The sequence below is a fragment of the Pelodiscus sinensis genome, chromosome 3 (genome assembly GCF_052426305.1).
Source record: "Pelodiscus sinensis isolate ZL-2025 chromosome 3, ASM5242630v1, whole genome shotgun sequence".
NCBI lineage: Eukaryota > Metazoa > Chordata > Testudines > Trionychidae > Pelodiscus > Pelodiscus sinensis.
Genome location: NC_143054.1, coordinates 10432789 through 10448987, shown reverse-complemented (window position 1 = coordinate 10448987; position 16199 = coordinate 10432789).

Here is a 16199-nt window from a genome sequence, read left to right as displayed (position 1 = left end):
GGCTGGGGAAGATGACCATAACAGCTGTTGCAAGCTGTAGATGAGCCCTGAAGCAGAAGGTGAAGCAACTGTCCCAAAGCTGCATGGTAAATTCCGAGGCAGTGGATGAAAACACAGGATGTCCTATCTCAGTGTGGTGTTTGTTCTGCCAGACCATGCTACCTGTGTAGAAAGTGATTATAGTCATATTATAGTCAATTATAGTCAGATTTTTAAGGCCAGATTGGCCCACTATGGTCATCTAGTCTAGTGTTTCTCAAAGTGGGCTGTGGGCCCACTCTGAGAAAGCTGCTACCAGGCTACTCCGGTTTGTTTACTTACCGGTTCTGCAGCCACGGAGCCTCGTGGATCCTATTGGCTGTGATGTGCAGCCAAGGGGAGCCGTGGGAAGCGGCAGCCTGGGCCAGGCTGGTTCTTGCAGCTCTCCTTGGCTGCAAACAGCAAAGCAAAGCCGATGGGAGCTTCAAGGCTCCATGGCCGCAGAGCCGGTAAGTAAACAAACCAGAGCAGCCCAGTATCAGATTTCTCAGAGTGGGCCTGGGGTCCAGCAATTAAAAGGGCCCAGGGTTCCTGGCTGCCGCCACAGCTACTACAGCAGCAACAGAGCCCAGGGCCCTTTAAATAGCAGCCTGAGCACTCACCATGTGCTCCAGGCAGTATGGGGGAAGGAGAATATTGCAGTCCGGGCAGTTCTGTGGGCTGGCTGCCTCCAGCCCCATCCCTTCTCACCTAGGGGCCCAACAAGGCTATTGGCTCCCCTGCTTGCCATATACTTAGGCTGCATGCTCTGTGGGGCAAAAGCAGACTTTTTGCTCAGTGCCCAGCCTCATGAGGTCTCAGTGCCAGAGAATCTTACCCATCTACCCGTCCTGTCATTGCCACTCATCATCATGATTTTTGGAACTGGACCCTTGCCTGTTAAGAATCACGAAGGAGACCAGCCACTCACGTCACACAAAGTTTTGATATTTCAGGTCACTGCAGTCACCAGCACACAGACTCCTCTCCTGGGATGACAGAACTTTTCATGACACATTTTCTCTTCTGACTGCTTCCTGTTTGCCAGTAATGTTGTCCGTCCTACGTCCACAGAAAAACACGACAACAAATGGAACGTGGAAGAAGGCTGAGTGACAGTAGAATTACCAACGTTGCACATTTACAGGTCAACAACTGACCTATTTTCTTTTCTTTTTCCTAATTGACTGTTTGAGGTAAAGGAGCAGAGCAAAACGTTGTGTTGTATAGCGGGCTAGATTTTGCAGATTTGTCATATTACATGGAAATGAGTATAGACAGCGCAACAGTGACATTTTAAAGGTTGCCTAAGACTTTCCATTCTCACCTCCTATTTTCGATGGCATGGAACGTCGGCAAATACTAACTTCTCGAGCGGAAATGTCTCATGCTTGCCTCAGGTTGATGTTTAATGACATATTAATCAAAAAAGGTTGTGCTCGCTTTTGAGATCAGCCAAAACCAGGTGACATTTTAATACATTATTAAACAAATCTCCAGTCACTGTTTGAACAACTTTCATGGTATAGGAGCAGGAACTCCAGCTTCGGCAGAGATGTAGGGCAAAGGTCCGAGAGGTGACTTTTACTAGAGTCACCAGAATCAGCCAATATTTGACTGAGTTGCAATTAAGAAAATCTTTGTTTTCACAGTGGAATTCATTGCACCCTTTGGCTGAAGTCTGTATGGCACTTTACAGAGTTAGATGATCAACATCCATTAAATTTCCATTGGATTTTCATGCTGCACTCCCATAGGTGGCTTCAAAAACTTCATCCTATTGACAGGTTCCACTGAGCCTCCTGAGATAAACGTACTTTTGAGACACCCTGGCATAGGCGCGTGGGCCCCAAAGGCTCATCTAGTCCAGTTACTGATATTAATGATTTTCTGCAGTTAACCACCTTTCCTATTGAGCAAGGCAGGTATCATTTCCAGATAGATAACACACACACAAGTGTACTGATGGCAGAGCTGAGAATAGAAACTCGCTGTACAATGTGGCAGAGCCAAATTTTAGTCCAACTGGGACTGTCTTTCAAGACTATGCCATGTCGGTGCTGGGCTCTAGCCTCTGTTGATGTCAGCTAGCTCCATGGACCCACAGAGAATGTTGAGACCCTCATGGTTAGCCTCTAGCAAGGATGTATAGCAGGAGCTGAGGAAGCCAAATCTGCCTGTGTGTGTGCAGTAGCCATGGCCATGGGTGGCAAGGGAAGGGAGGGGCACTGGCCCTGCCCCTCCCCACCCTTTGCTCAGCCCCTGCCCCACTCTTGCTCCACCCCTCTCTGCCCATCTTTTCCCAGCATGCACCGGAGTGGCGAAAAGCGGCATCAAGTAGGCTGGAGCCAACTGGCCTGCACCTTCCCCGCTGCCAGTGAGTGAGTGAAGCAGGGCCCGTGCCAGTCCTGGCCCTCCTGCCTGTGGGGTGCACGTGAACACCCCCTCCCACACACACACACACACACACGTTACCTCTGTTCAGTAGCCACACTGCAGGAAGGTGGGATAAGGGACACCAGGGGAGCGGGGTGGGTTCTGCATTGGCCTAGGGATTAGGACATTGGCCTTAGGACCACAAGGTTGTGGTTTCAAACTCCACCCACCAGGGGAATATCACCCCCAGCTGCCCCATTAGGAAGGCCAGATAAGGGATTCCTGGGAGGTGGGGTGGGTTGTATGCTGGTGAAACAGATACTGGGAAAGCTTTCCAGGGTAGACATGGCCTCAGCAATCCTTGTACTCTAGTGATGGTCTTATCCTGAAGGTATTTTGGCCTAGGAGACCTGGGGTCAATGCCTAGTTCTTACACCAATACCTTATATGCCATTTAATCTCTCTGTACACTAGTTCTCCATCTGTAAAATGGAGACCATGGTACTTTCTTTTTTTCACCATATCTGTTTAGACCAGGGGTTTTCAACCAAGGATATGCACAGCCCCTCGCCCCCACTGTCCTGTAGGTACACAGAGGTCCAGCCACTCATCTACCTGTTTGCCTAGTTTTACAACAGGCTGCATCACAAGCACTAGCAAAGTCTGTACGGACTAAAATTTCATACAGTCACTTGTTTATTCTGCTCTATATACTGTACATCAGTGGTGAGCAACTTGCAGCCCATGCACCCCCTGTCCTCTCCTCCCCCTCCCCCTGCACTCCGGGGCACTGAAGCCCTGCACTCCCTACTCCTGCCCCTCCCGCCCAGCACTTTTGGAGCACCATGAATCCGCTGATTCGCCCTCCATCTCTGCTCTCCCCCCCCCTCCCCCCGCTAGAGCTTGAATGCCACGAATCAGTTGTTTGCAATGTTCCAGTGCCCCAGTGTATGAGAGGCATGGGAGAAGGAGACAGAGAGGGGATGTGCGGGCCGCAGGTGGAACCCTGGTGGAGTGTGGACCGCAGGTTGCCCACCACGGGCAATTCTGCAGCCCACTGAGATGAAGGAGGGCCACTTATGTGGCCCACTCACTAGTCCTGGTTGCCTGTCACTGCTGTACATTGATATGTGAGTGCACCATCGATGTTACGATTGATTGATTTTCTAAGTCTACGGTAAAAATGAGAATGCCAGCCATTGTTCTGTAATGGTGGACTATGTGCCACGTGTGTATTTTTATGTGTGATTTTGTAAGCAAGTAGTTTTTAAGTGAGGTGAAGTGGGGGGGGGAGGGGGAGTATGCAAGAGAAATCAAGAGTCCTGAAAGGGGGATTGTAGTCTGGAAAGGTTGCGAACCACTGGTTTAGATTATACATTCTATAGGACAAGGAGTGTTGTTTACTATGTATACGTATATACAACCAGGCACTACTTTAATACAAATAAGCAATTCTTACTCTGAGATATTTTGTTTTCCTCGACTCTGCTATACCACCTGTAATACACCTCACCCAACCTATGTCTACATAGCAACATTATTTCGGAATAACTGACATTATTCCAAAATAACATAGTCCGCATCTACACTACAAGCAGTCATTTCAATATAATGTCAAATAATGTCAAGCTGCAGGACTTCTTACTCCAACTCCTGTAACCCTCATTTTATGAGGAGTAAGGGAAGAGGAAGGAAGAGTGCTCTTTCTCGGACTTCCTGCTGTGTAGACAGCACCAAAAGCCGAAATAAGCTATTTTAACTTGACGTAGCTCCAGTTGCACAGCTTATTTTGGTTTTAGCCCTGCTGTGTAGATGTGCCGCCACTGACTATGGCTGAATCTGTACTATTCTACCCCCTGCTTCTTTTCCTTCACTCCCCGAAACTCTCTAAAACAGTATTTCTTAAACTATGTTCCACGGCACACTGTGCTGTGAGGCAGTTGGAGGTGCACGGCCGAGAACAACAGAATTCAAAATGGCCACCCATAAAGGGGCAGGTGACTTTTTTTTTTTTCTTGCTCAATAACTTTCCCTGATCCTTTTTTTCCTTTCCGCCCCGAACTAAAAAATTATTCATAGAATCATAGAATCATAGGACTGGAAGGGACCTCGAGAGGTCATCGAGTCCAGCCCCCTGCCCTCAAGGCAGGACCAAGCTCCGTCTACACCATCCCTGACAGATGTCTATCTAACCTGTTCTTAAAAATCTCCAGAGAGGGAGATTCCACCACCTCCCTTGGCAATTTATTCCAATATTTGACCACCCTGACAGTTAGGAATTTTTTCCTAATGTCCAATCTAAATCTCCCTTGCTGCACTTTAAGTCCATTACTCCTTGTCCTGTCCTCAGAAACCAAGAGGAACAAATTTTCTCCTTCCTCCTTGTGACACCCTTTTAGATATTTAAAACCGCTATCATGTTCCCCCTTAATCTTCTTTTTTCCAAACTAAACAAGCCCAGTTCATGAAGCCTGGCTTCATAGGTCATGTTCTCTAGACCTTTAATCATTCTTGTCGCTCTTCTCTGTACCCTTTCCAATTTCTCCACATCTTTCTTGAACTGTGGCGCCCAGAACTGGACACATTACTCCAGCTGAGGCCTAACTAGTGCAGAGTAGAGCGGCAGAATGACTTCACGAGTTTTGCTTACAACACACCTGTTGATACAACCTAGAATCATATTTGCTTTTTTTGCAACAGCATCACACTGTTGACTCATATTCAACATGTGGTCCACTATGACCCCTAGATCCCTTTCCGCCATGCTCCTTCCTAGACAGTCGCTTCCCATCTTGTATGTATGGAACTGATTGTTCCTTCCTAAGTGGAGCACTTTGCATTTCTCTTTATTAAACTTCATCCTGTTTACCTCTGACCATTTCTCTAACTTGCTAAGGTCATTTTCAATTATGTCCCTATCCTCCAAAGAAGTTGCAACCCCACCCAGTTTGGTATCATCTGCAAACTTAATAAGCGTACTCTCTATCCCAATATCTACATCATTGATGAAGATATTGAACAGTATGGGTCCCAAAACAGACCCTTGCGGAACTCCACTTGTTATCCCTTTCCAGCAGGATTTAGCACCGTTAACAACAACTCTCTGACTACGGTTATCCAGCCAATTATGCACCCACCTTATCGTGGCCCTATCTAAGTTATATTTGCCTAGTTTTATCAATAAGAATATCATGCGAGACCATATCAAATGCCTTACTAAAGTCTAGGTATATGACATCCACCGCTTCTCCCTTATCCACAAGGCTCGTTATCCTATCAAAGAAAGCTATCAGATTAGTTTGGCATGACTTGTTCTTCACAAACCCATGCTGGCTATTCCCTATCACTTTATTACCTACCAAGTGTTTGCATATGATTTCCTTAATTACCTGCTCCATTATCTTCCCTGGGACAGACGTTAAACTGACTGGTCTGTAGTTTCCTGGGTTGTTCTTATTCCCCTTTTTATAGATGGGCACAATATTTGCCCTTTTCCAGTCTTCTGGTATCTCCCCTGTCTTCCATGATTTTTCAAAGATCATAGCTAAAGGCTCAGATACCTCCTCTATCAGCTCCTTGAGTATCCTGGGATGCATTTCATCAGGACCTGGTGACTTGCTGACATCTTGCTGACAGTTGTTTGGTGTTCCTCGGTGTTAAAAAGTTTAAGAAATATTGCTCTAAAATAACATCATGTAGGTTTTACTACAAGCTATCCTAGTGTATGGCCATCTGCACTTGTTAGACTCCTTGCAGTTCTGAAACATGGAGGAAAATCAGTTTAATGCAACTGCTTCCCAATTTAAAAAGAACAAATTCTGGCTGAGAAAGATAATGACTAAGTAACTTCAGAGGGTAGCCAAGTTAGTCTCTGCAGGGTAAACTTAAAAAACAACGAATAGTCTGGTAGCACTTTAAAGACTAACAAAACGCGTAGATGGTATCATGAGCTTTCTTGGGCACAGCCCACTTCTTCAGTCATTCAAAGCTCCCATTGAAGTCCACAAAAAAACCTCTCCGTGAGCTATTAACATTCACTTTACTGGTACTTCAGCCCTTGTATTATCAGAAGCAGCTGTCTTCAAATAGGAGGGATTTCTGGGTAGTGTGGATAGAGCGCCCTCTAGGGTTGCAATGCAAACCACACCTGCCTTTATTACTTCTGCAGGGCATCTTCACACCCTGAACAAAATTACGCTCTCAGATTCACACTGTGGGTAGAGCGAAGCACAGAGAGGTTACGCCAAGGTCACATAGTGGCAATGCCCAGAATAGCTCCAGGAAGCCTGATTCCCAGCCCCATGCTCTAACCACTAGTTAAGACACCCAGCCTGCGCACTGGCAAATTCTCTTTTGGGGCAGACAACAGTAGCATCTAATTCCTGGTACTCAACACCGAGACTTTTAAAAAAAAATTCACTCACCAACTAAAATGGCATTGCCAGTTTCGACTGGTTACCCTAAGAATCACAGGACTGGAGTTTTCAACATCAAAACATCTCGTTTTTCAAAATGTTTCCATTTCAAAATTGTTCACAAACCTCTTTGTAAAGCAGCAGTAGCTGCACCACTATATTTTTTTTAAATAACAAAATACACAAATAACACGTCTCATGATTGAAGTATATGTTTGGAGCAGTGCAAGAGCTACTTGGTAGAGACAATGTTGCCTAGTGGACAGACCACTAGTCTGAGAGCAGACCACTAGTCTGACAAGCCACATTGTGCCTTCATGCCTCAGTTTCCCTATCAGTCAAATGGGGGTGTTGATTCTGAGCTGCTGGGTAAAGTGCTTTGAGATCTACTAATGGAAGGCGCTATGCAAGAGCGAGATGTTATTGTTAATTGACATCCTTACGCTCACAGGTCACCATGTTCCATGTGCCAGATTGATGCTGACTGTTCCTCTACTCCCAGAGATCTCAGTGGAAGTGGTGGTTGTGTAAGCGCTTCTCAGCGCTTTACAGAGTCTACCCCACAGAGAAGGGAGTTTTTCTCAGTCTGATTGCCACTTTCAGCATTGCCATCTGACACCTACCCACTCACAGAGCTTCTAGTAAACATATTATCAAAGACACTCTGGGGAAAATCCAGCCATGTCTTTGACTGAGCTGTTCTTCCTCGAAGGAGGCCGCGTGGTTTTGCTCTCTATGCACTAGCACTCGGTGATTTACTTTCAGACAAGGCCTTTTATACTATGTGGCACTACGGAGCTAAGTCACCTTCCTAATCCTCTTTTCCTCACTTTTAGCAGCAGAAGAGCCCTGAATTATGCAGCGATATCAAAATGTGTCTTGGTTCTTCAGTGACATTGATGGGTGTTTTAGAACCCACCCCCCCCCCCAACATCCAGTTCAGCGAGTGCCCATCCCCGCACAGATCATTAATGGGGCAGTACCTGGGCAGAACATTTTTGGATTTGCTGATCTTTCTGGAATGAGCAAAACCATTACAAAAAACAGGACTATGTAGCACTTTAAAGACTAACAAGATGGTTTATTAGGTGATGAGCTAATAAACCATCTTGTTAGTCTTTAAAGTGCTACATAGTCCTGTTTTTTGTTTCAGCTACACCAGACTAACACGGCTACATTTCTATTACTATTCTACATTGCAAAAAAGTGAGAGATGCATTCACCAGCTTAGACCATGGGGATCTGCTTTGTTGCTGCCAGCAGGAGCAAATCATTGGAGTAGCTGGATCAGTGCAAATCCTGAGTGTAGACAGGCAAAGCCGCTACAGGCTCTAAGGCAATGTACTCTCGGTTTCAAGCAAACATAAACTGCATCAGTGGATATTACTGCTTATAATAGCTCTGCCTGACCACCCTGCCATTTGCAGAAGCATAGCTAACCTGGGGTACGTCTAAACTACATGGCTCCGTCGACGGAGCCATGTAGATTTGTTGTTTTGGCAAAGGCAAATGAAGCCGCGATTTAAATGATCGCGGCTTCATTTAAATTTACATGGCTGCCGCGCTGAGCCGACAAACAGCTGATCAGCTGTTTGTCCGCTCAGCGCGCTAGTCTGGACGCTCCCCTGCCGACATCAAAGCCCTTTGTCGGCAGCCCCGGTAAACCTCATCCCACAAGGAATAATGGGGCTGCCGACAAAGGGCTTTGATGTCTGCAGGGGCAACGTCCAGACTAGCGCGCTGAGCGGACAAACAGCTGATCAGCTGTTTGTCGGCTCAGCGCGGCAGCCGTGTAAATGTAAATGAAGCCGCGATCATTTAAATCGCGGCTTCATTTGCCTTTGCCTATAATCCTAATCTACATGGCTCCGTCGTCCTTAACCCTCATGGAGTGAGGTTTGCCGGGATGCCAACATAGTGCATCCGTTATTTCAAAAAATATTTTAAAATAACGGGTGGCTTGTGAAGATGTGGGATAGCTCTGGTATCCTGAAAGAGCCGTTCAGTGTAGACATACCCTAAGGTGCCACAGGACTCCTCATTTTACCCCTGGAACTGCATTATTACTATCATGTAGGGCTGAGAGAACATCCTCAGCAGTAAGAACAAGAAAAACATAGCACGGACTGACCAAATGGAAGAGTGGGGCATACAGCAAACAGCAGCTAAATACAAAATGGCCGCCTCTAAGATTGCAGCTGTCTGGCTCTGTCCAGTTTCATAGAACAGCCCCAGAAAGCCATGCAGCGGAGCAAGGAGAAATGCCCCTACAAGAAGGGAACCCGAGGCTGGAGAAAATGAGGTAGGACCAGGGAATTGCTTAGAATAGGCTTCAGAAGAGAGGGCTCAGTGTTACTGTCACAGCTGTGCACCAGGGGCTATGTGCACACAAGAATGAGGAAGCAAAGGATGCTGTGTGAAACGTCATGGAGTTGGCTCTCTCATAAAAACCAGGCTGGCCCTTGAGCTTAGTTGCAACTATCCGAATCTACCATGCAAAAAACTAAATCTTAGCCTCGGGCCCAGTGTCTCACTTTCCAACTGATCAGAGGCTGGGAGCGTTGTGAAAAGTTCTCACCTGCCCCAGTAGTTCCTCTCCCGACTGTATTCTGCACTGAAATCTCTTGTCGGCATCTACGTGCCACAACTTCAGGTGGGGGTGGAACAGTGTTTAGATACAACCCTTTGGTATTACATTCCAACATAATCACACGGCCTCAGGAGCCTGTCTCTTTAGCTCTGGGGGGTGGTCCCCCTCTCAGACTCTGCTGTGGTGCTCATCACAACTAGAACATCGCAGACCATGGATCCTCTCCCACCCCTTGTCCATGTTCTAATCCTTACTCTGACTCCTAGTGGGCTGGAACTAGCACTGCGTGTCTGGTGCCTGGCTCAGAGAGGATAAGGGCCCTACTACTAGTATCAAGCAAAGGAAAATTTCATTACCTCAGTTGGTTGAGGCCTATAGCATAAGAGCTGGAAGATCCAATTTCCAGTCCCTGCTCCCTCATTGGGTGAGTGTTGGTTGCATCTCCCCATTTCTTCTTAACAATTCTGTGCCCACCCCAGCAGTGGAAGGTTAATAGTTGGAGAGTGCGAAGGGTGAGTGTGTTTGAATAGGGCAAGATGCTTGGGGAAACTATTTGTATAAAAGACTCCATAGAAAGTGAACACTGTATTGAGTGTTTCCTATCTTTATCCACTGGTTCTGTCTGAAGCCATGAACCTCATTTTAGGCCTAGAATTTAGGGGGCTGGATGCTCAACGTTGAGCAACAACATCTGCATTCAGGCACCCAAGAGCTAAATTAGTGCTGATTAAAGAGAGTTTAATTGAACTGAGTGCATTCAGAAGCTTCCAGGATCCAGTCATAAGAGAGATGGGAACTGCCTGGGTCATGTCATAGAGAAGGAATAACTCGGAAGCCTTATGAAAAATTAAATAGCGACATTTTTAACCATTTTATTACCGATGTTTTCAGCAGGAACCACCAGCTTCTGTGGGATTGTGGGCTGTCTGAACAGAGAATCAGACATAACCTAACCCTGGCTTTTGGGGCTCATTTGCTGTTATTATTTTCCTTTGATCCTTCACTTGAGATGTTGGTTCCCGACCATGCTCTGCATTTGTATCTGAGTAAGGGGAGGCATGGGGTCTGTGCCAACAATACAGAGCAAGACACGGTAGAGAGGCAGCTCCAAGTCGGAGCCTAAATGTAGGACAGGAACACTCTGATCCCAGCTGTGCACCTTAAATTGCAACACTCTTGACCCAAACAACCAAAATTTTGCTGACTCGACCAAGTGCAACTCGCTTCATGTGATGGGAATCGAAAGCTTGGGCGGTTTAATTAGGTTATACTGTTTTCATGACAGCACCGTATTTGCATATTACACAGCAGAGCCTCAGATTTTATCTGTCAGTAGGCCCAATGTGGGGACTCTAACCAAGCAAGTCAATGGGACTGTCTAAGCACACTTGGGTATCAGGTCGATAACTGCCCCATGACAAGCCCTAGAAATAGAGACCTCCTACTGGATTCCATCACAGCTATGCCAAGAAAAAGTAGTCTTTCAATGAATAGCAAAAGTGCTATCCCAGTGCTCAGAAAACATGGCGATGTTATGATGAGCACATTTCACTCATCTATTTTTGCTTCCCTAAATATTTGCATGTGGGGAAACACAGTTGGTGGGATTTTGCAAACAAAGTGTCTTTTATGGCAAAGGTAAAAAATGACTTTTCTTTAGAAACAAAACTTTTTGCACAGCCAGTAAGGGCTTGTCTCCACTACAGGATGCTCTGCAACAATCCATCTACCAGTGGTCAATTTAGAGAGTCTAGTAAAGACCCACTAAACTGACTGCCAAACACAATGAAATAAGTAAGAGGAGTCTACAAGAGAGTTTTTCCTGTCGACTCCCTGAAGTGTGAACCCTGCAGGAAGTAGATCTAAGCTACATCGATTTGAGTTACACTAAGGCAGGGGTGTCCAAACTTTTTTCAAAGAGGGCCAGATTTGATGAAGTGAACATGCGTGAGGGCCGACCATTGTGCCTGACATTCTTTGAACCATTAAAATTAAATGCAAATTAACTATTTTATGCAAAGTTTATTGCAAACGGCATACTTTTCATTTCGTCACATGGATGACAAATCTAAACAGGTGTTAAATCACTCTGCCTTTCATATCTGAAGGCCAGATGGAAAAAAAAATCCAGGAAGCTGAAATATATGTCAGGAACATTGTAAAGTACATTACATATTATTGGTAATAAAGGTTGTCTGTCAACTTTTAAGTTAAAAAAATATGAACAGGAACATAACACCAAGTATACATGTTGTGTCCAAATATATTTATAACTGATTTAGACCAACTGACATTAACTGAGATTTTACAATGTATTCATCTCAATAAATATGGATTCGTTGGGGGCCACAAAAGACATAGGTCTAGATTGTGCTTGAATTGTTAGTTACATTTGCAACCCTATCATCTCACTGAAGCCAATAGGTCTATTTGTGTGACTGAATACATCTAAGTGCATCAGGAGTCCATAATTATACTGGCTTGCATCTGGGATCAAGGCAAAATGTGTTAGACTTGTTTGTTTAGTGCACCAAAAATAGCAGGATGGGATCAAAATGTTTTCCACCAGCGATGGCGAATCTTTTTACGTTTGGGACCAAAAAGTTACTTTATTACAGATTTTTTTTCATCCTGCTCCAACTGTCTGGAAAAGTGGAGCATTAGGCTAGTTTCACCATATGTCCCTTTCCTTCCCATTTTTTCTGTATATAACAATGAGTTTCAAGGAAAATTGGCTGAAAAAAGTACAAAATATTTTTTTAGAAATTCAGGTCAGTTCAACTGGCGGGAAAACTGGAAAAGACATTTTCATTGCAACAGTTTAGCAATTCATCCAAAAAAATCAACATGCAAAAAAGTTTTGGTCAACTCTATAGCCCCGTGGCTTGAAGCGTACTAGAAAAGGGACATATTTTAGTGTGCAGTCTGCTGTCCTCTGGTGGAGACTTAAATACCAGCTGCCATTCTCAGTTGTGCCTTATTTACATACCGACTGGTCTTTGCTGTCATCTGCTGGAGAACAGTAATAGAGATGTAGCTGTGTTAGTCTGGTCTTGCTGAAACAAAAGACAGGACTAAGCAGCACTTTAAAGACTAACAGGATGGTTTATTAGGTGATGACCAGGGCTCGATAAATGATTCAATCTACTCGCCCGTGGGGAGTAGATTTTAAGCCGGTGGGGCCTCGCAGCAGATATTCCATGCTGAGCCTCATTTGCATATTTCTGGCACAAGATCGCGCCAGTCTACACATAGCCTGACTGTCTCCACTATTCTGGACCCCCAGCTACCATCACCATCTGGGAACCCCCATCAATTAATGCTTCACTGCATGGTGAGATTTCTCTCAAGATACAGGATCCTATCTCTGCCTTATGTGATGAGTTATGCTTTGCTAGATCTAGCTTTGTGAACAGATTTTGGTTAAATTTAATATTGTACGTTGTTTGTTTGGTTCCCCTTGCATGGTTACTACCTGGAAATAAATAAAACTTCCATGGTTAAGCTGTTTGCTTCTCTCTTACTCCCCTTCACTCAGGGGCAGATGGGTGTTATTTTTGGTTTCCCCATTCATTCTGCACCAATGCTCCTTGTACCTAAGCTAAAGATCCCAGTAGCATCCAAAAATCCTATGAGGTTTGCTCATTACATGGGTTACTAGATGAACGGTTATCATGTGAAAGTGGGAATAAGGACATGCTGAGCCTGGGGGCATATGAAGGATGCATCTTACAGTGCTGTTAAGCCCAGCTCACTGATTTCAAGGGCATGAGAGAGTCACAGCTTGGCATTGCTGTGGAATCCAGCCTACTGAGTCTAGGGACATAAGAGGTGAGCTTATGAGTGTTGATTAACCAGTCCTCTCAGACATGTTCTGTTAGGGTGTGTCTAAACTACATGGCTCCGTCGATGGAGCCATGTAGAGTAGGCTGATCGGCAGAGGGAAACGAAGCCGCGACAAATAATCGCGGCTTCATTTAAATTTAAATGGCTGCCGCGCTCTGCCGACCAGCTGATGATCAGCTGTTTGTCGGCAGATTGGGGCAGTCTGGACGCACCGCTGTCGACAAGGAAACCTTTGTCGACCTGCGCAGGTATGCCTCGTGACAGAGCCATGTAGTTTAGACACACCCTTAGCGTGTGTGGCCCTTGAACGGTCTCAGGAGAGTTTCTGATTCTAGGGAGAGAAGAACCCAGCTCTGGAGAACCTAGATCCTGCAGAATAGCTCCATTGGGAGGGAACGGGCAGAAGGGAGCAGCATAGCTCCGTATGAGAGTACAAATGACACAAGCAGCACATTGATAAAATTATCGACTCCCCCTTCAAAAGAGTAACTAATAAGTTAACATACGCCAAAGTAACAGGTCAACATTGTAACACCGGATAGCTGCCTTCCTTCCTAGCTGTTGACAATGCAACTAAGCAAAGGTGTGACAAAAACCAAGAAAAAGCATTTTGAACAAAGCCTGTAACTCCTTGGATTAAGTTTTCAACTTTGAGATGTTTTCACATTTGTGACCATCTCTACTTTTATTTTTTACATGGCATCACTTCACCTATACTCTTTTGTTGTTAAGCTTGTTTTACAATAAACAAACTCAGTGACAGGGACGCTTAAAGGACAGGCACGTTTGTACTTTGCACTTTCAAACTCTCATCTCACTGAATGATCTGAGAACTGGATGTTGCAGATCACACGGTTTTGGGAAAATTCAGGTTGGGATCACCATGCCAAGGCAAGTGGAAGTCTCCTGTATTGTAGGCAGACTCCTGGATCGAAAACATCAGACCATGGCTTCCCACTACATAGACATAAAATGCATGTTGGTTTCTGACTGCAAGCATTGACAAGCAGAAATCTACTGAAGCAACGTGTTAAGGCACTTAAGGATTACAGGGTAAAAGGTGATGATTCTTCACCCAGAACACGACCAAGTCCTTAATTGTTCACACAAAACTACGGGCACAAAAAGAACCGCCATTTGGAATTTGAACACAGTACTTGTTCACCCCCCTTGGTAAGAGATTAATGGCAAAGATCCCAGAAAACAGACTTTCCTTTTGGCCAAACGCCTGGTCTGATTTGTTACAGTTTGAGATAGAACACACACAAACACTGAACTCTTACACAGCACATATGTGGGTGTCAGGTCACCTACAGTTTCTGCTGTAGGTATTACTCTAACCTATTGTTTAAATAAATAGCAAGTCAAGGTACTAGTTAGCATAAATCTGGCCCACTGAGAATTGTACTACTCATGAGGTATATTATAGTGTCATTCACATACCATGCACCATATGATATAGTCCTTCATTCATCAGTGCTCAAAAGTAATTGGACAGTAATTGGGGCCTAGTGGAGCCATTGCTAAATGAAGTCTCTCTCATCAGTTAGTAGCAGGTGTTAGACATTGTACCTCAAAATTACCCATTACATGTAATAATTGTGGATCTCATTGGCATCCGTGCAAAAGCTGCCAAGCCCCAATGCAAAACATACCTGCTTTGAAATCCAATGGAAGGCACATTCTAAGCCATCGCAACATAGTGTTCCAACATATCCAGAAGCTAATACGTTGGGTGCAGAGCTTCCTAATGGAGCCACATAATACCCCCTCTACTGAGCAAAAGGCAACGCCACAGAACATCTGCAACATGAAGGCACCTCACTGCAGAGGTGTGACCTTGACATTTTATTATTTGAATGAGTATTGTAATATCTCCATCACTGAACACAAAACTGAAATGACAGTTACCCAAAGCAAAAAGCAGCATTTATTATACATAGCATGAAACAGCAAGGACCACTTTCCACAGCCACTGCTGCTCAGACCCCCTTTACAGAGAGTCACTAGTAGAATTATGATCAACCTTGCACCAACACTGTGAGGCAAACACTGATACCATGAGAAAGTTACTCAGGACTGGCTCCCTTGTACACAAAAGTCATCTGAAACATAACGCTAGTCTCCTAGGTTTGAGCCTTCTATGAATAGAGGATTGTTTTGTATACAAGCTTATTACACCACATAGTCCAGGGATGAGCACTAATTGAGCTGACAGTGCTTGGTGTCTTTGGGTAAAGTATGCAAGTCCCATTAAATCAATGGAACTTAATGCTTAAACCCTCTGAAAATGAATGGGATTTATGCTCAAGAACACCTCAGCCACATCAAGGAAGCTTTACTTTGTCTCCCCATTAGACATGGTTTTCAACTTATCACACATTTTGTTCTACTCATTCTACAGGCACAATTGTCACTGAGGAGGGTGAGAACTCTGGACAGAGATCTGGGACTAAATGTATCCCTTAGAAAACCTGCAGCCTTACATTCCTTGAGGTGTAGAACCCTGGAACTGAAACATGTTACCAACTCAGCATTTCCAAGGCCTTCCAATCCTCTAGCTCCCAATCTAACTTTGGAATTGCAGATAGGGCTTTGAGTTTCTCACATCCCAGACTTCTCCCACCTGAGTCTAATATTGAACAGCAGGAAGAACCTTTATATCACATTTGGCCAAGTCTGACCTGCCTATTCCTGGATGTCAACTAAGAGTCAATTGCAGAATCATTGTTGAAAATGCTCCATCTCAGCCATGAAGGCAGACAGCTTCTGTGGACCCTGGACAAGAGTGGGGGGAGCTGCACACTCCCAGAAGGGGCAGGGCCTTAGGCAGCCAGCCTCCCTGCACCAATCGGAGCATGGCACAGCACACTGGTGATGATTTAAAGGACCTGGGGCTCTGATTGTGAGCCCCAGACCCCTCAATCTCTGGGGATGGGCAGCTGTCCTCTTTT